At 44.7% G+C, this 27,819-nt stretch overlaps 1 non-coding gene across 1 annotated transcript in view; it reads left to right on the forward strand.

The window, feature by feature from the left end:
* Positions 1–27,819, forward strand: part of LOC123765983 (uncharacterized) — a 68,166-nt gene that overhangs the window by 20,534 nt on the left and 19,813 nt on the right. The window contains exons 2-3 of the transcript XR_011230646.1: positions 1,281–1,395; positions 9,241–9,347. This is a non-coding gene — a transcript (uncharacterized protein). The remainder of the gene's footprint in view (positions 1–1,280; positions 1,396–9,240; positions 9,348–27,819) is intronic.

The raw sequence follows: 27,819 nt of genomic DNA on the forward strand, positions 1-27,819 counted from the left end.
TTCAGCCTTACTATACAGGTACAGATAATTTTAAGTGGAATAATTACAGCAAACCGTCAAAAATGTTTACAGGAACATTGCAAGAACTTTTGACACAAAAGCAGGTTAGAATGCACAATAATGAAAGGCTTACTAGGTACATTAGGACAACATTCCAGGGTTACACATTGGTTCACTGAAGCAAAATGAGGATCATTTCAAGGAATAATGCAGCAGGATAATTACTCAATACAACAACCATGATATCAGATGATACTGTTAATCACAACTACCTCTTACTTAAACTCCAGCCTTATGGAATCCAAAGCCTTGCCCTGGACTATATCCGATCCCGACTTAGTGACATACACCAATGTGTAGCCATCAATGATACGACCTCTTCCACTCTACCAATAACAGTTGGAGTGCCACAGGGCAGCATCTTGGAACCTCTTCTATTTCTTATATATATCAATGATCTGCCTAATGTTTCTAATATTCTCAAACCTATATTGTTTGCTGGTGATACTACCCTCATCTATTCAGACGCCAACCTCCACAAACTAAATAATGTTTTGAATAATGAATTAAAAAAAGTCCACTTATGGATGTCTACTAAAAAACTAACACTAAACATAGAAAAGACCTACATCTTACTTGGAAGCAAATCATCGAATGCAATTCAGCTACAGATAGACAACATCAGTAATAAAAATGATGGAAAGTTTCTTGGCCTATTCCTAGACAAGAGACTAAACTTCAGCACCCACATTCAACACATAACTAAGAAAGTCTCTAAAACAGTTTGTATACTCTCCAAAATCAGATATTATGTTCCTAACTCTGCTCTCCTCTCTCTCTATTATGCACTAATCTATCCCTATCTTACTTATGGTATCTATGCGTGGGGGGTCAACCACTGCAAAACACCTGAAGTCCATCATCACCTAGCAAAAAATCTGCTATCAAAATAATAAACTGTGCTTTCAGACAACACTCGGCTCCCTTGTTTAAATCCCTTAACATGGTAATAAAACCCTCTGTTCTTGAGGCTGTGGTCTTGAGGCTGTGGTCTTGTTTGAAGGCATATTTGCCACCGTTCACTGTGCCTCTTTGAGGAGGCCAGGTTCTGGCTTATGGTCCCTTATAGGCCAATAGAACCATTCAAGTGACAACACCTAATAGTATGACACATTAGAAATAGTAGCTTCAGCAAACCACTGGAGCTCGCCTAGAAATTGGTGTTTCATTACATTCAATGCTGGATTTTTTAACTAATATATTTCTAAATTATATTACAGGAAAAAAGTATCGGCAAATGAAAAAGTTTCACCTTCAGCAAAGTAGACTACAAACATCATCATCTTCAACAAGTGACTTCAATTGAAGGTCTACTTAAAATAAAAAGAAAAAAATGTAAGTATTTTCCTAAAATACTGTACCGTATTAGCTAGCTGATCCTGATTTCACTTGTAGAGTATATTATAGCAATTATATGCAATGGGGCCTCGACTTACGATGCTAATCCGTTCCGAGAGACGGATCGTAACTCGAAATATCGTAAGTCGAAGTGATTTTTCCCATAAGAAATAAAGGGAACTGAATTAATCCGTTCCCCACCCTCCAAAATATTAACATACAAATACCGGGCCCGGGGAAGAGGGGTACACTGGAGAGGGGTTTGTTGAGGGTTGGGTGGAGGTCTGATACGGAAGAGCATGTGGTTGGTAGTGTTGTTGATAGTATGGTGGTGGTTGTTGGTGTGGTATGTAGTGATGTGATTGTGGCTGGTAGTGTGGTGGCAGTTGTTGCGGTGGTTGTGTGTGGTGGTGGTGGTGGTTGTTGTGCTTGTAGTGGTCGTGATGCTTGTGGGTGGTGGTGGTTGTTGTGCTTGTAGTGATGCTTGTGGGTGGTGGTGGTTGTTGTGCTTGTAGTGGTAGTGATGCTTGTGGGTGGTGGTGGTGGTGTGGGTAATATGCTGGGTGTTGGTAGTTTGGTGGTGGTTGTGGGTAGTATGGTGGTTGTTGGTGATTGTGGTTGCTGTGCTGATTGAGGATGGAGTTAGTACTGTTTTCGGTGAACCAGACTGCACCAATGCCAGGGGCCCCACAGTTGCATCATCCCCTGGAGTCTGTTGTTGGACGGGGGTAGATGTTCCATTGTTGGGGTCTACTTCCCCATCACTCCCTATGGCCACCCCCAATCATCGTGATATCCGTGGACCGAGAGCCCTCAACGAAATCCTGCTATCGTCCAGGGCTGCTGCCCCTTTGGCCCCCGGATCCGTTACTCCCGCCTGGGCACTCCCTGGGCTCCCGATGGGGTCACCTTGCCCCACTGTGGGGCCTGCTTGGGTTTTCTAAAGAGCTAACGCCTGCACCGCCCCCACAGTTGGGGGTTTGTCGCGCCCCCCCCCCCAGGTAGTCTTGTTTTCTACCATGCCTTTACTTCTGAGAAATGTGTACCTACAACCCGCACTTTTCTCGCTATTCCACACAAACTGACCCTACTGGGTGTAGTATGCAAGGAGCTATCACAAGCTATCGCCTCTGAAATTTTAACGCATTCCTAACTCGACAATTAAGCCCACTCTCGATAACCTCTCAAAGTATTCCCGAACCTTTTACGTTAAAATTCTAGAGCATCTATATCGGAACTATCCTTCATTCATACTTTTTCTTAACCGCGTTCCACAGCACCAGTGAGAACCATCAATCGCTTCGCCTATTGACAGGTGGTGACAGATGTTGGCGTCAGAATCTCGCTCCACCAATGAATGAGATTTTGTCTTGTATCCTCGTCTCTCATTCGTAAAAGTAATAGGCAGACAGATATACACAACCTGACTTGACTACCATTTATCACTGTGAAACAAGATACTGTACTGTATACAATGTCAAATAAAATACATGTGCAATTATAAACCAAATAAAAAGGTCACATTAATTATTAGATGGCCGAAAATACTAGAATGAACTTGATAGAATGAAATTATTATTACTACATTCCTTTAACACACACTATTGACTGTACTGCAATTGAAAAGAATTAAAGTGAGAATTTCTAGTCTCTAAATACGAGTCCGATATAAATCTTAATTGAATAATTACCGAATTCTTGAAAATATTCTGAAATTATACAATTAATATTTCCGTGAAGTAACTACTCAGAATTTATTGTAAATAATTTAAGTTTCTAAATTTTCTAAGGTCGCCATAATGTCCTTTCCTGAAGTCAGGTTTTTCAACTGCTTCAACCTACTTGTATTTTTCCAGATTATAATGCATTGCATACTTAATTCCCAAAAAGACATGGTCACTTTTACCCAAGGGAGGAAGGTACTGAATGTCAAATATTTCTTCCTCTTTCCTGGTAAATATCAAATCTAGCATGGAGGGAACGTTCCCTTCCCTCATCCTCGTAGCTTGTTTAACATGTTGATACAAGAATGTTTCCAGGATGTCTACAAATCTACAGGTCCAAAAATCTTCTGTTTTAGCTTCATATGCTTCCCAGTCTATGGATTTAAAGTTGAAATCGCCAACTATAAACAGTCGTGATCTATCGTTATCCGCTCTCGCTATAATCTCCGAGACCTTCCCATTTATTATCTAGCGCCTCCTTTGACCATGTGCTGCTTGGCGGTGGACTGTATGCATTAATGGTCGTTAGTTTATCATTCTCATGGCAGATCTCTAGTGCTATTATGTCAACTTCTTGTGGCTGTGGTCTTTAGTTTTAACAATGCAGTCTTTTGGTTTGCCTCTTTCTGGGTTCCTTCCCCAGTTGGTGGCAAGTATAAATAACTTTACATTTGAAGTGTTCAAAGGCCATCACTCCTTTTGCCTCTGAGACCTGGTTCTGGCTTGTAGCCCTCTGTAGACCAATAGAACTTTGCGACTAATGGCACAGAGTAATATGGCACTGATCAGTGTATGATAGTTTCAGAGAGCCTCTGGGGCTCATCCAGAAACTGAAATTTCATTACATTCAACACTTTTTTAATCTAGATTTTGCATAAGAGAAAATATTTCAGATTCATCTGTTTCAATAATGGCCTTTTGCTCTCTCCATAGTACCACCAAAGATGATGTTCATGTTCCACATCAACCAGATGTGGAACATGTTCCACATCAACCACATCCACATCATATCACACCTTCAATAATAATTGAAGAAAAGGTGTGGCTCAAAGACGATATCACAGCCTTATTAAGTAAATATAAACAACTAGAGAAGGAAAATGAAGATCTAAAAGAAAAATTTAAATATGAGAAGTAGTTAATAAACATATTGTAGTCTCTAGAGTTGAATATTGTTGCAAATTAGCAACCCTTTTCAAAGCTGAAGTAATTGCCGACCTGGTCCGTCCTCCCACTCCCTTGACTCCAATGTCTTTGCATGCTTTGCCTATACCCCATAGCCCCAATTCACTGATCAAAGATTAAGAACCCTTTTGCAGGAGACAGAAGAGGAAAGCCAAAGACGCATACGTCGTTTTCAGGAAAGATTAAGGAAATGTGATGTATGTAGTTATTAAACATATTGTAGTCTCTAGAGTAGAATATTGTTGCAAACTAACAACCCTATTTAAAGCTGGAGTAATTGCTGACATGATTCATCCTCCTGCTCCCTTGACTCCATTGTCTTTGCTTGCTTTGCCTATACCCCGTAACCCCAATTTCACTGATCCTGGTCTTACTTAGTCTACTGTGTTGTTCTTTGCCTTTGTTTCTCCCTTGTTATCTCTGCTTCTGTTCTCTATTTTTGTCTGTCTATTCTTCAATGAGATATTCATGATTTTTATGCTAACTTTCATAAACTCTAACCTTTAACCCTTAAGTTGCACAACACATCATATGATGGGTTGAGTGACTTGCTATAAATTGTGCATCCCATCATATGATGTATTGGAGTACTACGCAAGATTTAAAACGGCCCGCGGATACACGGGGTTCACCACACCTTCATCAGGGCTCTTGTAAACAGACACTTTTTAAACAAAATCGTGGGCCAAATTCCCGGGTGTGAGGGGCCTCAGTATTGAGTGATCCACCAAGCCTGACGCACGCAGCATGAGCTCACAGCACTGCTGTTCAGCTTGTGACCACAGCATCGCCTAAAAATGCCATAATGTACATGTTCATGCTATTATTTAGCAATATTATTATTACAGAAGACCCCTGACTGATAAAAATGACCAGGATTCTGATAATGGCAGGATTGTTGTGATAATTAGCGCTGTAGTGGGAGGAGTAATCTTGGTGGGGAGGGAGGTAGCATTGTCTGCTGACTCTGTGTGACCACCTTTTACTGTCTGGACTCACTATACCAGCTTAGTTGTTCACTATGGTAAACAAAACATGCGGATACTTATATATAACATCTGTATATAAAAGCAAAAACAGTATGGTGGGAGGAGAATGGTGGCGAGTGAGGTGAGGGAGGGAGTGGCAGCCAGTGGCGGGCTGCCACTGGCTGCTACTGCCACTCAGCATACCAACTTAGTGGTTCGTTATGGTGAACACGAATGTAGATACTTATATATAACGTGTATATACAGTGTAATAACAGCAAAAGGAGTGTGGGGGGAAGGAGACATTTTGGTGATGGGTGTGGCAACATCTGCATGATTTGTCATGTTGGTAGGGGTGGCCACTATGTTCTTTGGGCATTATATCAGCTTAGTTGAACAGTTATGGTGAACAAAACGTGTAGATACTTATATATAATGTCTGTATATAGGGTAATAACACCACAAACAGTATTGTTGGGGGTGAAATTTTAGTGCGTTTGACCCTGAATGTGTGAGGGAAGAAGCCGCCAGCTGACTGTGCACTCACCATACCACTAAGCTGGTATGGTGAGTGCATTCAATAAAAGGTGGCCACACAGTCAGAAGATAATGCCACTACCCTCCCACAGCATTACTCCTCCCTCCATGGCGCACAGCGCTAAATATCACCACAATCCTGCTATTATCAGAACCCTGGTCAGTTTTATCACAGTCAGGGGTCTTCTGTAATAATGTCATCGATATATAATAGCATGAACAAGAATATTATGGCATTTTTAGGCGATGCTGTGGTCACAAGCTGAACAGCAGTGCTGCGAGTTAAAGCTGCGTGCGTCAGACTTGGTTGCTCACTAAATACTGAGGCCCCTAACACCCGGGAGTTTGGCCCACGATTTTTAAGAAAATGGCGTCTGTTTAAAAGAGCCCTGATGAAGGTGAGGTGAACCCCGTGTATCCGCGGGCCGTTTAAATCTTGCGTAGTACTCCAAAGCATCACATGATGCGATGCGCAATTTACTGCAAGTCGGTCAAAGCATCATATGATGCGATGGGCAATTGAAGGGTTAAGGTGCTTGATAAATTATTGATGAGTAATACCAGTACAGTATTAGTTGTCGAGTTGTAAGTCTCGTCCTTATCCAAAACGCTGGTCCTTGTGCTCAACACCCAAAACGCTGTGCGTTCTAGTGGCTTTAGACATATTACATTATATACTTGCTTTATATAGAAATCCAGCATTCTGTAACTCATTGTGTGTGTATGTATGTATTTATTTCCCTAAATTAAATTATCTTGTGTTATCTTGCTATATACTCAGACCTAGTAGATAATGCACTCGGGAGAGTGCAGAAGACCTGATGTAAATTTTCACATAATACACAAATATTTATGGTTTTCATCCAAATTAGTATGTATCTATTTTCAGAAAAAAGTTGAACCTGTTGAGTACTGTTATCTCCTACATTACTTCAACATGAAGTAATGCAGTATACAATAAACAGAGAAAATAACGATTCAAAATGAAGGTAAGTGTCACTCGTTCTGTAAAAGATCACCACTCTGCTCCCAATTAATCCAGTTCTTTGGGTAGTCTGGCCAAAATCAAGTATTTGTCTCCTGAACTTTGCCAAATTTGACAAATCCAGGGTATTGGGAGTTTTAACTTCATTACTGAATTACATCTGAAGACATATGCTTACTAGAATGCAAAGGGCAATCAACCAGTGAAGCATTTGCTGGTAATCAAAACTTACCTTGCTAAGCTCGTGTACAGAAATTTTAGTGTTAGGTTAATAAATTAATATTAATAAAAAAACAGCATTGAATGTCATGAAACGCCATTTTCTGGGCAAGTCCCCGGAGGCTCCCTGGAGCTATCAGGCTAATATGTGAATCATTAGACCAGGACAGTCTAAGGAGTTCAGCATACCAGGGACTAAAAGCCAGAACCTGGCCCCCCCCCCACCTCAGAGCAATAGCCTATAGAAACCTCCAAGTGGTTGGAAGCACTGTCTGCCAGCTACCAGGTTAGGCACCCATAAAGGTAGGCATCCCAAAAACAGATCCCAACTGGGAAACATTACTACCGAAAACCAAACTGCTAAGCAGAACTCCCCCACTCTAAAAACAAGCAAACAAGCATGACGAACAAATCCCCAAGGGCCGTGACGAGGATTCGAACCTGTGTCAGAGAGCATCCCAGACGCTGCCTTAATCGACTGAGCTACGACATAAGAATTGCAACCAGAAATTCAACTGAATTACTGAAGTGTAATGAAGTAAGGGCGAAGAGGTAGAACAGCCTATTGACATAGCTCGTGTGCATGGGGGAAATTGTGTAAAATCCTGGTTTGTCTCTCGGAGAGGCTGCAGGATCCAAGTAAATTCAGTTGAATTTCTGGTTGCAATTCTTATGTCGTAGCTCAGTCGATTAAGGCAGCGTCTGGGATGCTCTCGGATGCAAGTTTGAATCCTCATCATGGCATTTGTGGATTTGTTCATTGATGCATCACGCTATTGTGATTTATACAAATTCAAATATTTATTCAGGTAAAGTACATACGTACAAGTTGAGATACAAAAAAATTGATGGATTTATAGATAGAGCTTGTTTATACAGTGCCTAAAGCCACTATTAGGCAAAGCATTTCGGGCAGGAAAAAGACTAAAACTTGATACAAATTGAGATTAACCCTTTAACTACGCAACGCGCCTGCAGGCCCAGGCTTAGGGTGTGCAACACGCGCCTCCGGGTGTTTTTATTTTTCACGTTCCATTCAAAACTCCCGCGGCTACATGGGGTTCACATCAGCTTCCTCAGGACTCTTGTAAACAGACGCCATCTTTAAAAAAAATCATGGTCCACATTGCCGGGTGTTAGAGCCTCAGTAGTGAGTGAGCAACCAAGGCTGGCGCTCGCAGCATGAGCGCACAGCACTGCTGTTCAGCGTGTGACCACAGCATCGCCTAATATTGTCAAAATATATATATATAATCTGTTTTATTTAGCCATGATAGTATTATAGAAGAGCCCGAGTATGATAATGACTGGGTACAATGTTCAATTATCAGTGATTCAATGCTGTTCATGATCACAGCGCTAGCCACAACACCACAGCATTTTTTCGTCCATTTAGGAATCTTCAAACGACTTTTTAGGTTCTTTTCAAAATAAACTTGTGGTCAATTATTCATTTACAGATATTAGTGACGAGGATTGTGGTTATAATTAGTGTTGTGCGTAGGAAGGAGGCATTTTGGTGAGGGAGGGTGGGAGAGAATTGAGGTAGCCTCACTGTGTGGCAGTAACTCTTGTTTTGTTCACCATACTAGCTTCGTGGTTTGCTATGGGGAACACACATGTACATGGGTATATACAGTGTGTCAATAGTGTAATAACAGCACCAGGAGTATGTTGTGAGGAGCTATTTTGGTGAGGGAGGTGACGTCGTAATCGTGGCATCATCTGCTGTCTGCTGTGTGATTTGTCATGCAGTGTATGGTGGCCACTGTACTGTTTGGACACAATACCGGCTTACTTCCATAGTTCTGGTAAATAAAACATGTAGATAGGTATATATAACATGTATAAATAGTGTAATAAATACAATAACAGTATGGTGGGAGGAGCAATGTTGGCGAATAAGATGGAGTGAGGGAGGGAGGGCTGGCTGGGTGTGGCTGCTCACACTCGCGGTGTTCCGAGTGTTGATGGTGAATGTATATAGTGTGTGACAGTGTATAGTCTGTAAATAGATTGTATGTATACATAAATTAGCACGATACATGGTAAATATGTGCAACATGTGTACACAAGTGTCATTCACGTAAGTGTCCTCAGACAGTACGGATGTTTTACTGCCATAATATAGTGTACGTGTTCATTATACATAGGATTAGCACGTAAAAACAAATTAAATGTATTTGTAACTGTACGCAAAAAATGAACAAAAATATATTCGCAGCAACTCGCGCGCCCTGCCCCGGGCACCCCACCAGCCCTGGGAGCTTGCTGCACAGGCGAACGGGGAATGATGTCACACGCCAACTTACGGACCCCATAGCAGCCAAAGTAAGTAAAAGTTCAACATTTTTTTGACATACCCATACTGGGGGAAGGGTTTTTGACACTTTAAAAAAAACAAAAGAATTTTTTAAAGAGAATTTATTTCCTGCGCATTTGGGGGGGGTCATATTTATAGGCTGCGCAGTTAAAGGGTTAAAGCATAAATTTTGTTGAGAAAAAAATAAGAAAAAAAAAGAAAAAGGGGGGGGGGGGAAACATGGCAGAAAAAAAATACAATTTGGTCAACAAACGGCATTGTTTAAAGTAGTAGACAGGGGTTGACATTTTAGGGGTGAGGTAGGTTACATGGAGTAGTACTTAGCTTTTATCTTAAACTGGTTGGGAGAGGTACAGTCTTTAACATAATTGGGAAGGTCATTCCACATTCGAGGTCCCTTGATTTGTAAAACATTTCTAGTTTAAGTCATACTCTTGGAATATCAAATATTATTTGTTTCTGGTGTGGTGCTCATGGGATCTGTTAAAACCTTCTAGGAAGCTTTTAAGGTCAGGATTGACATTACAGTTAAGCATTTTATATATATAAAATACACGAGTGGATGTGCAGTGACTTGATATCTAACATATTCAGAGATTTGAGTAGGGGTACCAAGTGATGTCTGGGGCCAGAGTGAGTGTCCTAATAGCAGCTTTGTGTTGAGTAATTAGAAGGCGTAAATGATTTTGGGTAGTAGAACCCCAAGCACAAATACCATTGTTGAGATAAGGATAGATGAGCGAATAAGTCAACAGGGCAGGACGAGGTACATAATATCTGATTTTAGAAAGAATGCCAACAGTTTTTGAAACACTTTTTTGATATATTTAGAATGTGTCCCTGGAAATTCAGCTTGCAGAATGAGAACACCAAGGAATTTGCCATCTACTTTGTTACAAATTTAGGTATTGTTAATCCTGAGATTTATTTGATTTGAGGATTTATTGCCAAACAAAATATAGAAAGTTTTGTCAATATTGAGGGTGAGTTTGTTGGCAGTTAGCTAGTGATGGACTTTATTTAGCTCCGTATTCACTGTGACATTTAGAGCAAGGGGGTCAGGACTGGAGTAAATGAAGGTCGTGTCGTTAGCAAATAGAATTGGTTTGAGATGTTGGGAGGCATTTGGGAGGTCATTAATGTAGATGAGAAAGAGAGGAGAGGGCCAAGTATGCTGCCCTGGAGAACACCAATGTTGATGGGTAGGGTGGGAGAAATTGAATATTCACAAACATACTGGAGCCTGTCAGTAAGGTAGGACTTAATGTACTGTACCTCTGACTCCATAATGATGTAATTTAAGAAGAAGGTTTTGGTGGTTAAGTGTCAAAAGCCTTACGTAGGTCTACAAATAACTCAACAATGAACTCATTTTTGTTAAGAGCTGTATGTATCAAGTTAATCATACTAATAAGTGCATCGTTAGTGCTTTTTTGGGGTCTGAAGCCATATTGACAAGAGCTAAGTATATTGAGTTTGGCTAGGTAAGAGTAAAGCTGCTTATAGAATAGTTTTTCAAATATTTTTGACAGGTTTGGCAGAATTGATATAGGTCTGAAGCTGTTAACATCAGTGGGATCACCACATTTGTGGACAGGGGTTACTCTCGCTTTTTTTTAGAATATCTGGAAAGGTTTGGAGTTAAAGTGACTTGCTGAAGAGCAATGCAATAGCAGGGGCTAAAGATCTGGAGGCTTTTTTGTAAATAAGAGTTGGTATCTCCTCAAGGGCACTAGACTTGGTTTCAAGGGAAAGCATTATGTCGGTAACATCAGTGGAATAAGTAAGCCTTAGGTACAGAGATTGTAGAGAGTTGCCTGTAAGATAGTCCTGAATATTAGTACTGGAAGATGGAATATCATTTGCAAGGGATGACCCAATGGCAGAGAAGAACCTATTGAACTCTAGAGCAGTGTCAGAGGCTGAAAGCAGACCATTATTTGACAGGAGTATTGGTTTATTTAAAATCTACTTTGATCCCAATATTTGAGAAATTGTGCTCCATGTTTTCTTAATGTTGCCCTTTTGTGTGGGTAAATTTGTCTTCGTAGTATTTAATTTTGGCTCTCCTTATTATTTTAGATAGCAATGATGAGTAATTCTTTGAAAATTCTTTGGAGACGATTCCTAACCTATACTTCTACTCAAGGTCATGTTTTTAATAATGGATTTAAGTACAGTATCCCCTTTGTAAGCCAAGAATTGTTTAGCCTTTTAGTCGACTTGTTTCGTTAGCATAGGACAGTGGGTGTTATAAAGGCCGAGAGTTTAATAAATGATTGCACTGATAGGTGCAATTTGTGTGTGTAAGCATGTCACACCTGCCGCTGCGCCGCCTGTCTCTGTAGCTCCCCCCCCCTCCCTGGGAGGGGGAAGGGGGGTTCCCCAGACTCCTGCACCCTCAGTTCTGAGTTCTGAACCAACCTCAGTTCTGAGGCTGAATATCAAAAATGTGAAAAAATGCAGTGGCGAGTGGGAGGGATGCAGGGGAAGTCTCTGGAATTTGCCCAGAAAATGGCATTTCATTACATTCAATGCTGGGTTTTTGTGGAGAGCCCTTCTGGCTCCCTGAAGCTATCTATCCACAGTAAAAGGAAAAGAGGGACTTACCTGGGTGGCAGCCACCACTTGCACCTAAACTCCAAGTAGACAACTGGCTGCAACCTGCGACCCAAAGCAACACTCGCCCAACTAGGGCCAGGACATTAACGAGGTAATGGGTGGCCAGGACCCTGTTCGACCTCCAAAATCCCTATGCCCAAATATCAGCCCAAGACATATTACTAAAAAGACAGCTAAAGCAGCAAACTTGCGAACATCTTGGACATGAAGATAGACCGCAGGTTGGCTGGACCGAATAACCCTGCGGGGAGGACCTGGGAGACCCGAGCCCTGGAACAAGGAAGGGAAATTGAGCAACCCAAAGGGCGTCCCAGCCACCGAGGCCGTAGTGCACAAATAACGGCAGAGAGCCGTAACCAGACATAATGCACAATGCACCCCAGGCTGAACGAACCAAGCATCAACAACCCAAGGAAGTCTCTGGAAAGCGGCCGTCACGTTCTTTGCCTGAAATAAGGGATATGGCTGCAAACAAACAAACCTACCACCAGGATCGAAAAAACAGAAACCCCTGAGCCGGAGGAGAGAATGAAGCATCCCGATCTTTCCCCAGTGGCCAATGCCAACAAGAAAAGAGGCTTATCAAAACAATTCCGAACCAATGGGGCCACCACAAACAGAGAAGAGAGAAATCAGAGCACCCGGTGCAACGGGTGCTCAGGCAGCTCAGGGCAGCTCAGTCGGTGCATGAGCATGCCGGAGGTGAAACAACGCACAAGACAGCTTGTGAAACAGAGCAGAAGTAATATAAACCCCAAACGCAAGCAGGAGTGTGTCTGCCAGTGCTGTACGATACAAGGCAACAGTATTCGACATAAGACGAAAGTCCTGAAACAGTCAAGAGAAAAGACAAAAGAACTCAACCCGAAACCAAAGACAACCCACATAGACCCACCTGATCACCATACAAGTGGTGATAAACCCACATCAGAAAGACCAGTTGCTTAGACTGATACCTGCTTGATGGGGTTCTGAGAGTTCTTCTACTCGCCAAGCCCAGCCCGAGGCCAGGCTTGACTTGTGAGAGTTTGGTCCACCAGGCTGTTGCTTGGAGCGGCCCTCAGGCCCACATACCCACCACAGCCCGGCTGGTCCGGCACTCCTGGAAGAAAAAAATCTAGTTTCCTCTTGATGTCGACGGTTGTTCCGGCAATATTTCTGATGCTCGCTGGGAGGGTGTTTAACAACCGCGGACCCCTGATGTTCATACAGTGTTCTCTGATTGTGCCTATGGCACCTCTGCTCTTCACTGGTTCTATTCTGCATTTTCTTCCATGTCGTTCACTCCAGTATGTTATTTTACTGTGCAGATTTGGGACCTGTCCCTCCAGTATTTTTCATGTGTAAATTATTTGGTATCTCTCTCGTCTCCTTTCTAGTGAGTACATTTGGAGAGATTTTAGACGATCCCAATAATTTAGGTGCTTTATCTCGTCTATGCGTGTCGTATATGTTCTCTGTATTCCCTCTATTTCAGCAATCTCTCCTGCTCTGAAGGGGAAAGTGAGTACTGAGCAGTACTCAAGATAGGACAACACAAGTGATTTGAAGAGTACAACCATTGTGATGGGATCTCTGGACTTGAAGGTTCTCGTAATCCATCCTATCCTTTTTTCTGGCTGACGCAATATTTGCTTGGTTATGCTCCCTAAACGTTAGGTCGTCAGACATCATTACAGTATTCCCAAATCCTTGACGAGCTGCTTTCCTACTATGGGCAGATTCGATTGTGGTTTGTACCTTGAATTATGTTTGAGCCTCATTTTTGCTATTCTGAGTACCTGAAATTTATCACCGTTAAACATCGTGTTATTTTCTGCTGCCCAATCGAAAACTTTGTTAATGTCTGTCTGTGTCTAGTTTTTCAATGTCTTCATCTGAGGTAATTTTCATGTTGATTTTTGTATCATCTGCAAAGGATGACACGAAGCTGTGACGTATTTTTGTCTATATCTGATATGAGAATAAGGAACAGCAGTGGTGCAAGGACTGTATCGTGAGGTACAGAGCTTTTAGCTGTGCTCGGACTCGATTTTATTCGACTGACTTACTGTGTTCTGTTCGGCAGGAAATTGAGTATCCAGCGTCCTACTTCACCAGTTATATCCATTGACCTCATTTTGTGTGTGATCACTCCATGGTCACATTTGTCGAATGCCTTTGCAAAATCTGTGTATACAACTTCTGCATTATGTTTTTCTTCTCATGCCTCAGTGATTGTCATAATGGTCAAGTAGCTGTGAGAGGCATGATCTTCCTGCTCTAAATCCATGTTGGCCTGGATTGTGGAGGTCATTGGTTTCCATGAATCTAGTGACCTGACTCCTGATCACTCTCTCGAATGCTTTTATTATGTGGGACGTTAGTGCAACTGGTCTATAATTCTTTGCCAATGCTTTGCTACCTCCCTTGTGTAGAGGGGCTATGTCTGCTGCTTTAAGTGCCTCTGGTATCTCCTGTGTCCAAGCTCTTCCTACACACTATACTGAGTGCCTGTGCTACTGGCACTTTGCATTTCTTTAAATATTGAATTCCATGAGTCTGGACCCGGGGCTGTGTGCGTGGGCATATTGTCAATTTTTTTTTCAAAATCTGCTACGCTCGTGTTATCAGTTATATTTACCGGTGTTTGGATATCAATCATAAAGAAAATGTCCGAATCTTCCACTTTCATGCTGTGTATCGGAGTGCTATACATGTCCTCATACTGCTTTTTTAGACTGGAGGAGAAGATTGAATCGGCCATGTACCGGACTGGCTATATCTGCTGAAAGCGGCAGTCACAGGAAAGTCCCCGGGTTCAGACAACGAGCAAGCAACGCATGACACCCAGACTGTGCCAGCCACAAGGGGCCAACAGGAACCCGTAACAGACCCAATCGGGTTACCACGACCAGAGTGTGAAAATGGGAGGTGCGAAATTTAAGCCGAATGGAAGGCAACAAAATCGGTAAGCTTGACACCCCACAACAAAACAGAGCCAGTACCCCAGATGAATCAGGACATGTCAATACATATCCCAGAGGTCCAGAGACATCCAAGCATCCACCTCCAAAAGAAAAGAAACCGGACCTGGGAGAAAGTGGTCATCCGAAAGGAGGGGCAAAAGACCCAGGGGTTCAGATGGGACACGTCCAGAATGAATCTCGGATCTGCACAGTCCCGTTTCGGGATTGGGGACAAACGGGAAACCCATCTGAGGGACGTCGTTGTTTCAACCACGCCCATGTTCACCTACTCAAAGATGATCTGGCAGAGCGCAGTAGAAGAGGCCTGCCGAGAACCCCGAACCCTCCAGAGGAGGAGGAGCCACCCAGTGCCACTGCAGGTCAGAGGAAACGACCCAAAATGCCCTCAAATCATGGGACTTCCACAAACAACTTCAACAAGGCAGCCGACCCCAAGCCACCAGGGCAAGCACGCTGGATGCAGGCCCGGCATGCATTGCCTTCACATCCTGCTCAAGGGAAAAGAAATGCAAGACTGAAGCCAAATACCCACGGGCGCGCAAATTCTTGGCTACCAGAGATGCCAAAAGGGTAGGAACCTGCATGTGAAACTGCACCTGGCTGACACCCTTAGGAAGAACAGAAGCGAACAAGCACACAGTGAGGCACTCAAACTCGCCCCCTAGGTAAACCTGAACAACCATAGAAGTTTCCCACCATTAAAGCATGCGGGTTCGACAATGTATGCCATGCACCCAACAAAAAGAAAGGTCAGTCTGCCAACCAGGATGACTCCAGCACCTTGTAACACATCCAATAAGGAAAAGTCGCACCGTTCTAAAACAAGGAAGGGTCCATTATCAAGGCAAAATCCGGATTATGCAGGAAGTAAGCTACAATGGCCTCTGGAAGGAAGGGACCGAAGAACACAAGGGAACCCGGGGAGGAGCTGAACCCATATCAAATTCGTACAGGGGGGGGAGGGGATAAGAAAACCCCTCCCTCTGTAACAACAAACCCTGTGCCGAGGGTACCAACACCCAGGGGCGCCTGATGCATGACAGCTGAGGGCGCCTGACAGCTGAGTGGACAGCGCCTCGGATTCGTAGACCTGAGGTTCTGGGTTCAATCCCCGGCGGAGGCTGAGACAAATGGGCAAAAATGTTTTTCACCCTGATGCCCCTGTTACCTAGCAGTAAGTAGGTATCTAGGAGTTGGACAGCTGCTACGGGCTGCTTCCTGGAGATGTGTAACAAAAAGGAGGCCTGTCGAGGACCGGGCCGCGGGGACGCTGGGCCCCGAAATCATCTCAAGATAACCCAAGCGGAGTCAAACGGGGCCGAAGCCTCCCCAAGTCAACTCCTCCGCAACCATTCTTCATGTCAGGACTCGAAGCAGAGCTGTCCTCCAAACCCTCTGGCCCTGAAGAAAAGGCAGAGTCCACCGGAAAGGCTGGGAAGAAGGGGCTCACTGATCAGTCCCAGAAGCCCTGGCAGGAGGATCCAGCTCGAATTCTGGGCAGCCCGGCATGGGACAGCACTGAAACTGCCGGTCTCACCAGCAGCTAAACCCTATAACGACTTCGAAACCCTCAGACGTTTTGGAGCCAGCAGCAGTTCCCCCCCCCCCCAGGACAAATGAGGAAAGGACTAGGGAGTGTGGATGAAATCAAAGTTGAAGACTAACACCCCAAGTCCGGGTGCCTATAACCAAAGTGGGGCAGCCACAGAGCATCCGGAAAGGCAACCAACCTAGTGCGTTGCAGCAGCCTGAACCTCGGATGCAACGCATGCTGCCTGCATGAGCATGTGAGGTGAGATGAGATGCTAGAGATGCTATACCGATGTTTCAAGACTCTAGTGCTCTCTAGAGTTGAGTACTGCTGCACAATGACAACCACTTTCAAAGCTGGGGAAATTGCTGACCTGGAGAGTGTGCAGAGATCCTTTACGGCTAGAATCCACTCAGTAAAACGTCTAAACTACTGGGACCGACTAAGAGCCTAAATCTGTGTTCTCTTGAGCGCAGGCGGGAGAGATGCATAATAATTTATACGTGGAAAATATTAGAGGGGCTGGTCCCAAACCTGCACACGGAAATATCACATGAAAAAGGTGACACCCCTAGGGTCAACACTTGCATCAGAGGAGCTCCAGCATATTTCAATAATCCTAAGTATTGTAGTACATGATGATAGTGAGTGGTGTCCCAAAGAACATAAAAGTATAGTGCTTTTGAAAAATAGGTGAGATAATAGGAATGTGCTAAGGGAAGTGAAAAATCGGATGAGAAAGTTGCCCTAGTGTTTCCAGTGCAGAGAAGAACATTCAAAATGGCCACCGGCAAGAGGAAAAACAAAACAGAGCTTGATTTTGCAGGATTCAATGAAGAAAGCATTGATATTAGCAGTCTACACAACAAGTTGGTAAAATTAGATACTATAGTGAACTCTCGTGTAGAAATAATTAGTAAATTGAAAGAAAGCAATGACCATTTGAATAGCAAAGTTTTAGGTCTTGAGGGTTTAGTGAAAGACTTGCGCAAGGATAAGAATCAATTGGAAACAAATTGCAAAGCCATGGAAGAAGAAAATAAACTCTAAAAAATGACTTTGGAAGACGTTAAAGTAAATTTAAACATAAATGACTACAATAGATTAGGTAAGGAAATTCAACAGGAGAAACGGCTTTTGTCAGCACAGTTGGAGGAAGTTACACAGGGAATAGAACAGTGAAAGAAAGATATGCAACTCACCAATGCACAAGTGGCCAAGGAGAAGGAAAAAAATTGAAGCAGCAGTAAAGGAAGCCAAACACTGCAGCAACCAAGATAAAACAAACATTAGGCTAGAAGTGAGAGAGGAATTGGCATCTAATCCGAAGTTGGTGCAAAACTCAGTTGATCGGAGTAAGTCCCTGATAATTTTTGGTTGCAAAGAAAAGGAGATAACATATAGGTCAGAAAGAGCTGTAGAAAAAGCGATAGTAGTAGATAAAATTGTTGGCCTCGTAGAAGATCTTGCTACCATAGAGAATGTGCGCGACTACAGGAGAATAGGCAGATACGTAAATGGGAAAGATCTACCTTTGAGGATCACCCTAAACAGTGCCAAACAGATGAAGTACTAAGGAATGTTAGAAAATTATAAAGTGATGAGGATGAGAAAGTGTGGTCGTTAAGACGAGATCTTTCTTTCAAAAGAAGACAGAAGCTGAAACTCGCCGAGGCAAAACGTTTAAATGAGAGCAGGAATGAAGAAGAAATAAATTCTTTTTTCTACAAAGTGTTAGAGGTAGGCAGACCAGTAAAGTGGTACATAAAGGCAAACCAACAAAATCAATAGAGGGGGGAAGTGAAGAATAAGGAGAGGGGGAACAAGTTCCTGAAGATTGCATACACCAACATAGATGGAGCGAGATCAAAGATACTGGATCTCTGTATTACATCACTAAAGATAAGTGATGTAATACAGCTGCAGACACCAGACATTGTTGCACTCACACTGTGCTGGTGAAAGAACACCTAAAGGTGAAGGACATAATGACTGCCAATCCACAAGAAGTTGACATAATAGCACTAGAAATCTGCCATGAAGATAAACTAATATCATAAGTGTATATAGTCCACCGCCAAGCAGCACATGGTCAAAGGAGGAGCTAGATAGTAAACGAGGTGGTCTTATAACAATAATGAGAGAGATTATAGCGGGAGCGGATAACGATAGATCACGACTGTTGATAGTCAGTGACTTCAACTTGAAATCCATAGACTGGGAAGCATATAAAGCTAAAATAAAAGATTTTTGGACCTATAGATTTGTAGACCTCATCCTGGAAACATTCTTGTATCAACATGTTAAACAAGCTACAAGAATGAGGGAAGGGGGATGTTCCCTCCATGCTAGATATGGTACAGTCTCCGTGGTGTAGTGGTAAGACACTCGCCTGGCGTTCCGCGAGCGCTGTCATGGGTTCGTATCCTAGCCGGGGAGGATTTACTGGGCGCAATTCCTTAACTGTAGCCTCTGTTTAACGCAACAGTAAAATGTGTACTTGGATAAAAACGATTCTTCACGGCAGGGGATCGCATTCCAGGGACCTGCCCGAAACGCTACGCGTACTAGTGGCTGTACAAGAATGTAACAACTCTTGTATATATCACACACACACACACAAAAAAAAAACAAAAAAAAAAAAAAATTACCAGGAAGGAGGAAGATTTATTTGACATTCGGTACCTTCCTTCCTTGGGTAAAAGTGACCATGTCCTTTTGGGAATAAAGTATGCAATGATTATAATCTGGAAGAAAATAAGGAGGTTGAAGCAGTTGAAAAACCTGACTTCAGGAGAGGATATTATGGCGACCTTAGAATTTTTTTTAGCGAGTATAATTGGACAGACTTGATGCTAGGCAAGGAAGTGAATGAGATGTATGTCAAGTTTTGTGAAATATATGATAAAGGCACAAAAAAAATTATACCAAAACAGAGATGCAGAACTAGGAAACAGGATTGGTTCAATAGAAATTGCGAGAGGGCCAGAGACCAAAACGCACAAAAATGGAATCAATACAGGAAGAGGCCGAACCCCCAAACATACCAGCGATACAAAGATGCGAGAAACAACTACACGGCAGTGAGGAGAGAGGCAGAAAGAAATTTTGAAAAAGGGATTGCAGACAAATGTAAAACAGAACCAGGTCTATTCTATAAATTCATAAACAACAAATTGCAGGTAAAGGATAATATTCAGAGGTTGAAAATGGGAAATAGATTCACGGAAAATGAAAAGGAACTGTGTGAAACACTAAACGAAAAGTTCCAAAGTGTGTTTGTACAAAATGAAATCTTTAGGGAACCACCAGAGAACAACATAGAGCACATAGTTGTCTAGAGACGAAGTGGAAAAAATGCTCAAGGAGCTAAGAACAAAGCAGTTGGTCCAGATGGAGTTTCACCATGGGTTCTGAGAGTGTGCACCTGAGCTCAGCATTCCACTTAAACTGATTTTTCAGGCATCCCTGTGTACAGGAGTTGTAGCTGATGTGTGGAAAAAGGCTAACAGTTCCAATCTGCAAAAGTGGAAGCAGGGAAGACCCCCTTAATTATAGACCTGTATCATTGACAAGTGTAATAGTCAGAATATTGGAAAAAATAATTAAAACTAAATGGGTAGAACACCGGGAGGAAAACAATATAATATCAGACACAGAATGGGTTTTTGATCTGGAAGATCCTGTGTAACAAACTTACTCAGTTTTTATGATTGAGCCACAGATATTACAGGAAAGAGATGGTTGGGTTGACTGCATCTATCTGGACCTAAAAAAGGCTTTTGACAGAGTTCCCCATGAGAGGTTGTTCTGGAAACTGGAACATATTGGAAGAGTGACAGGTAAACTACTAACATGGATGAAAAATTTCCCAACTGACAGAAAAACGAGGGCAGTAATCAGAGGCAAGGTATCGGATTGGAGGAATGTCACGTGTGGAGTACCACAGGGTTCAGTTCTTGCACCGGTAATGATCGTTGTCTACATAAACGATCTGCCAGTGGGAATACAGAATTACATGAACATGTTTGCTGATGATGCTAAGATAATAGGGAAGATAAGAAACCTAGACGATTGTCATGCCCTTAAAGAAGACCTGGACAAAATAAGTATATGGAGCAACACTTGGCAAATGGAATTTAATGTGAATAAATGCCATGTTATGGAGTGTGGAATTGGAGAACGTAGACCCCACACAACCTATAAATTATGTGAGAAATCTTTAAAGAATTCTGACAAAGAAATGGATCTAGGGGTGGTTCTAGATAGAAAACTGTCACCTGAGGACCACATTAAGAACATTGTGCGAGGAGCCTATGCTACACTTTCTAACATCAGAATTGCTTTTAAATACATGGATGGAGAAATACTAAAGAAATTGTTCACAACTTTTATTAGAACAAAGCTGGAATATGCAGCGGTTGTATGGTGCCCATATCTTAAACACATCAACAAACTGGAAAAGGTGCAACAACATGCCACTAAGTGGCTCCCAGAAATGAAGGACAAGAGCTACGAGGAGAGATTAGAGGCATTAAATGTGCAAAAACTAGAAGATAGACGAAAAAGAGGCGATATGATCACTACGTTCAAAATAATAACAGGAATCGATAAAATTGATAGGGCAGAATTCCCGAGATCCAGAACTTCAAGAACAAGAGGTCATAGATTTACACTAACGAAACAAAGCTGCCGGAGAAATGTACGAAAATTCACTTTTGTAAACAGTGGTAGACGGTTGGAACAAGTGAGGTGGTGGTGGAGGCCAAAACCGTCAGTAATTTCAAAGCATTATATGACAGTGCTGGGTAGATGGTACACTATGAGCGTAGCTCTCATCCTGTAACTACACTTAGGTAATTACATGAGACCAGGAGGCATGGCAGGATGTGCAGAATACCCCTGTTGATAAGCAGAGGTGCAACAGATACTCTGAGAGTGAACTCTATCAACATCAGAGGCCCAAGACTGTTCAACACGCTTCCACTACACATTTTTTGAGATATATACAAGAGTTGTTACATTCTTGTACAGCCACTAGTATGTGCAGCATTTCGGGCAGATCCCTGGAATACAGCCCCCCACGAAGAATCGTTTTTACAACCAAGTACCCATTTTACTGTTGAGTTAAACAGAGGCTACAGTTGAGGATATGCACCCAGTAACTCCTCCCCAACCAGGATACGAACCTATGACAAAGCGCTCGCAGAACACCAGGCGAGTGTCTTGCCATTGCACCACGGAGACTGTGCATAAGGGGCATAACTGGCCAACCTTTCACAGTGTTCAAGAGAACTCGATAAGCACCTCCTAAGGATACCTGATCAACCAGGCTGTGATTAATACGTTAGGCTGTGAGCAGCCACGTCACACAGCTGGTTGACCAGTCCAGCAACGAGGAGGCCTAGTTGATGACCGGGCCGCGGGGACGCTAAACCCTGGAAACACTTCAAGGTAACTTCAAGGTCGAGGTGCACCCTATCAACAGTATTGTCGGCCTGGGTGAATTGGAAAACCAGTAAGAAACATGACTTCTAGGACTTAAGGTCAAAGGTGTCATTGACCCAACAGGAAGCATAACTGAGGCAAAAATGGCGAGTGTTGCCCTGAGACAAGGGGACAGAGCAACCTTCGAACTCGCATGAAGCGAGATGGGACCCAGAGGAAGCATCTATTGGACCAATGAGCCCAAGTGGGGGTTTCCAGGGTCTTTAGGCAGACTGCTAAGGGAAGCCCAGGCAAGGTACTGCTAAACGGTTGACCAAAATTACCAAGAGAACAGTTTAAGCTGAACCCCTGCAATGTGTACAAGCACGGGGGCCTAGTGGGGGACCACCAGAATAACAGAGGGTGAACCATGATAATAGCAGACAAGCTGAACAGTACCTTGCGCCCCTACCAGCAACGATACTACCTCCTACCCAAGGTCAAACAGCGGCTAAGAAAACCCCAGCTGACCCCAAGGGTCAGACAATAATTAATACAGGCATGCATGCACACAGCAATCCCTTAAACATAATACAGGGTGCAAAAGTCAAATTTGCACATAGTATGAAAGCAACATGTAAAGGATTTGTGAGTAATGATGTCTGATGACCTAAGGTTTAGGGAGCATAACCAAGCAAATACCGAGTCAGAAAAATATAGGATGAATTACAAGAACTTTAAAATCCAGGGATCCCATCACAATGGTTATACTCTTCAAATTTATGCATAGAATTGATGGCGACTGTGTGATACCAAAACTGCCCTCCTTACTTTTCTTGACTCCCTCCCCCCTGATTGGGTTTGGATTAATGGCTTCCTCCATAAATTGGAGGTGTATGTTCCCCGTCCCACTCAGTGGTTTCGTTGTAAGGGTTTTCACCATACCTCCCATGGTTGCACCAATGACGTCCATTGTGGCAAATGCTCTGGGTTCCCATTTCACTCATGACTGTGAGTCCGAAAAGCTCTGTTGCCCCAACTATGGTGGTGATCATGACATCACTTTCAAGCAGTGTCCTTACCAAGTTGTGGAGCTCACTAAGGTTCTTCCCGTCATCACTCCGCCCTCCAGTCGTCCTTTGCTGCCTCCTGCCCCGGTTCCTTGTCACCCGCCACTGCCTTTGCCTGACCCGTTTGTCACCGACGTTCTTCTTGCCCCTGAGGCTTCTTCTCTCCCACCCGCCATTGAACAGTCCAGATCATGTTGACGCCATTGTCGCTCGTGTTGTGGATGCACTCAAGACGGTGCTGGTCCGCCTCATCACTAAATTCTTTCCGCAATCCATCCTTCCCATTTCTGAGGCTGACCCGTCGCTCCTCTCCTCCACTTCTTCTTAGGTTGATGTCCATCCTCCAGCAGCTGCCTCTATCTCCAATGCGTTTGAATCGATGCTGGACAATGCCCTTCAGAACTCCCTGGCGAGCCTTCCGTGTCTCTCTCCCCAGGCTGCCTTGCCACACATCTCTGCCCCCGATACTAAGCGGAAACACTCCTCAGTCGTCCAGATTTCCAAGCGCCCTGCCACCTTGCCTGATGGGCCTGTTATATAGCGTTCTTCCACGACTTGCCCTAGCGCCCTTCCTAGGTCTTCCTCCCGTTGTTCTGCTGGTGCTTCTGTGGAGTCCAATGCGTTAGCGTCCCAGTCGTGAGGCTCCAGATGTTGTCAACGTACATTGCCCTGGCCTAACCTCGCCTCTCCCATCTTGACTTCCGCTCCCCTTCTACACATTCGCCCTTGCCTCTTTCACATCCTTTGCCCCCGCCTTCATCTCTTGCCTCTGTCCCTCGCTTTCTTTACTGCAGTGACGCTTTGCATTCACCTTCTGTTTTCTTTATTCCCAGCCTACGTTCCTTTTCTCTTGTTTATTTTGCCTTTATCCTTGCCCGTCTTGATGGTGTCATTATCTTCTTGATTCGGGCACGTTGTGACTGTTGGTGGTGATGTTGTGCATTGTCATATACACATCTTTCTACATTCCCACTCGTGCAGTCATCGGGAGGATATACCTTCATGCAAACTGCATGTATTGCAAAGAAGAAGATTTCCAGACTGTTTCTCAACATTTAACACTGGTATTTCTACCTACACAAGGGTCACTCTTACAATATGCAGCGGTTGTATGGTACCCTGCAACGGTACAAAAAGTACCTCCAAAGGATACCTGATCAACCAGGGTGTGACTCGTACGTCAGGCTGCGAGCAGCCGCGTCAAAGAGCCTGGTTGATCAGTCCAGCAACCAGGAGGCCTGGTCGACGACCGGGCCGCGGGGACGCTAAGCCCCGGAAGCACCTCAAGGTAACCTCAAGGTAGGTAGGTACCCATATCTTAAGAAGCATATTAACAAACTGGAAAAGGTGCAAAGACATCACTAAATGGCTCCCAGAACTGAAGGACAAGAGCTATGAGAAATTAGGCATTAAATGTGCAAAAACTAGAAGATAGAAAAAAAAGGGGCGATATAATCGCTACGTACAAAATAGTACTGTAACTGGAATCGATAAAATTGATAGGGAAGAATTTCTGAGACCCGGAACGTTTATTTATTTATTTTTATTTATTTATTTATATACAAGAAGGTACATTGGGTTTATGAGAGTACAGAGCATTAAAGTTTTTCACACACACATTCTTGTAAAGCCACTAGCACGCATAGTTTCAGGCAAATCCCTAAACTAACAGGTAATTTTAGACAATTCACAGCAAAATTGACAAAAAAAAAATTTTACTGGTACATTTCAGCCTTGCTACCCCCTCCCCGCTCAGCTCGTTGTCGCCGTGTGGGGGCTTGGTGGGCGGCTGCCGGAGTGTGATGCTCCTTGGGACAGTCCTGTCCTTTTCTAGCCTTGTGCTCCTGCTGCCGTCCTCTCCAATTCTGCTGGGCATCTTTTCCTTTTCCTTCTGTTTCGTTTTTCTCCCCCCTCTTCTCCTATCTGCTTGCCGTTTCCTGCCGACCTTTTGCTCGTTCTGGTTCTTCCCTTGGACTTCTTCTATTTTGACGCCCGGGTGCTTGAGGAGGCATACTCTTGCACCCGTAGAACTGCAGTACCCGACGTCGAGAGCGAGGGGAACCTTTTATTGTCAATCCCCACTTCGTCACTGAACCCGATCTCGACGGACTGTCGGTTTCTTAAGGTGGCGTTTGTGGGGCGTATACTCACGACGCACCCCTAGGAGGCCCCGACAAGATCGGCGATAGCTTCTTGTTGGGTGTCCTGCCTCTAATTGTGGCTCCATGGTGGGTGTGGGGGCACATTCGTGAGTGAATTCTTCTTTCGTCAAGATGATTACCCCTGCTTCGGCTTCTTCTGGTTTACCTTCTCAGGCTCGTGGGGTGGGCGACCAAGCCCCCGAGTCGGTCCGTATTGGAAGACCGGGCTCTGTAGCCTCCGCTGCATTGGGCCCCGACCTTGCTCCTCCTTTGGCCTCTCTGACTCCTTCCCCTGGCTCCCCTCCCTCCTCTGTGGTTGGGTCGAGCCCCAAGCCCCCAGTGGTGACTACCTCGTCCCCTGGCGCGGCTCCTTCTCTCGTTGTTACTACTGCGCCTTTTAACCCCTCTCTCTCTGGGGGTTCTCACCGCCGTTCTCGTCACGGCCGCCCTCGCTCGATTCCTTCCAGTTCTGCTACCTATCAAGCCTTGTTTGGTCCCGCTTCGTGGGCCAAATATTTTGATCTCCTCCCTCTTGATTCTGCGCCTCCTGACGATTTCTCCCTTCATCGACATCTCATTGATTCCGTGGATGCCTCCATTACTTTTAACCCCACTCGTCTCGGTACGCGTGTCGTTGCTGCTCCTTCTCAGGATGCTGCTTCCCGCTTGGCTGCCTTATCCTGCCTTGGCGAGACCCCCGTTCGGGTCTCGAAGAACGTCCAGTTGAATGCCAGTGTTGGCACTATTTTGCTCCCGCCCCATGTTGCGACCGGTGTTCGGGACCTACGCGACTGCCACGACGATATTCGACATATCCTCGCTGCCCAGGGCCATTCTATTCTCCAGGTGGACACGTTTACTCGTCCCCCTCGTGGTAGTCGCCGTCAACCCCTCCGGGTTGTGAAGATTACCTTTGATGGTAGGACCCTTCCACCCTCTGTCATTCTTGCTGGTGCCAGGTGCTCTGTCCAGGAGTACATTCCTTCTCCTCGGCTCTGCAACAAGTGCTGGAGGTTTGGGCATGGTGCCCTCCGCTGCTCCGGGACTGTCTCTCTCTGTCCTTTGTGTGGTGGCGAAGGTCACTCTAAGTCGGAGTGCGCTTCTCCCCAGGCTCGTTGCCTCAACTGCGGTGAGGCCCATCCTACCTTCTCCCGTGCGTGTGTCCATTACAAGCTTGAGGCAGCCGTCCTCAACTTGAAGCACCGGGAGCGTTTATCTTTTCCTGAGGCGAGGCGCCAGGTTCGCCGGCTCCCGCCTTATGCTAATATCTCTTATGCTCGCGTGTTGCGCTCTTCCTCTCCTCGTCCTTCCCGCCTTCCTCAGACTCACAACCGTTTCCAGGCCTTGGACCCTGATGCGCCCACTGCCCCCTCCTCTGTCCCTTTGGGTTCTCTCCCGAAGGATCCTCCTCCTGGTCCTCTGTCTGGGGTTCCCCTTCCTTCTACCCGGTCTGTCGTGTCTTCTGTGTCTCCTTCCTCGTCCCCCTCCGATCCTCCTTCCCATCCTCTTCCTCCATCTATCGGCTCTCCCCGCCGCCTATCGGTGCGGGCGGATGTCCATCGCTCTCCTAACGGCCGTCGTGTGTGCTCTCGTTCGGCTTCTCCTGTTGAGACACTGGAATCCGTTGCCCGGTACGTAGTTGCTGGGACACCGGTCTCTTTAAGTCAGAAGCGTAAGCCTGGCTCCTCTCCTTCCTCTTCCCCGGCGGGTAAGAAGGCTTCGCTTTCTTCCTCAGCTCCTCCTTCTGGCTCTGTTGCTCCTTCCACTCCCGTTTCAGTGCTTGCGCCCCCTGTTCCTGCTATGGAGGTTTCTTTGGCCCCTGCTTCCCTTTCGGTTGCTGCTCTTGCTGGGGTGCTCTCCTCTCTTTCTACTCCCCCTCTTCCTGCTGCTGTCCTTGACTGCTCCTCTCCGTTGTCTCCTCCTCCTCCTCCTCCTCCGGACCCTGCCCGCCCACCTCTGATCTGTTCTCCCGTTTCCTTCCCTCCGTCTTTGCTCAGTTTACCCATGCCCCCTAACCCTGACTTTGCTGACCCTGATCCCGACCCTGATATTCTTTAACGTGCTCTGTTGGTCTTTCGCCTTTGTTTCTTCCTTGTTCTCTGTTTTTGTCCTTTCTCTTCTCGTCGTTGTCCATTCTTCAATGGAACGTTCGAGGTTATTACGCCAATTTCCTCGAACTCCAACTTCTGATTTCGCGGTTTTCGCCCCTTTGTGTCTGTCTCCAGGAGCCGATGCTTGGTGCTCGTCCTGGTCGTTTTCGTGGCTATTCCTTTCTCTCCCCCCCCCAGCCATTGCTGGGGCTTCTAATTCTTCTGCTCTCTTGATTCGGGCTGATGTTCCCTTTGTTCCTTTACTTTTTCCTTCGCCTCTCCATTGTTCTGCTGCTCGTATCTTTGTGGGGAAATGGTACACAGTTTGTTCCATTTATCTCCCCCCGAGTGTCCCGCTCTCTCTTCCTGATTTGAAACACCTCCTAGACTCCTTGCCGGAGCCTGTGCTCCTGCTGGGTGACTTCAATTGTCGTCATTCTCTTTGGGGTGACGTTCTGACGAATACCCGGGGTCGCCTCCTTGAGCCGTTTCTCCTCTCTTCTTCCCTGTCTCTTCTGAATTCTGGTGAGCCCACTCATTTGGACTCTCGAACTCGCACCCTTTCTTGTCTTGATCTTTCTCTCTGCTCTTCTTCTCTTTACTTAGATTTCACATGGCAGGTTCTTGATG

This window comes from Procambarus clarkii, chromosome 37 (genome assembly GCF_040958095.1).
Source record: "Procambarus clarkii isolate CNS0578487 chromosome 37, FALCON_Pclarkii_2.0, whole genome shotgun sequence".
NCBI classification, from domain to species: Eukaryota; Metazoa; Arthropoda; class Malacostraca; order Decapoda; family Cambaridae; genus Procambarus; species Procambarus clarkii.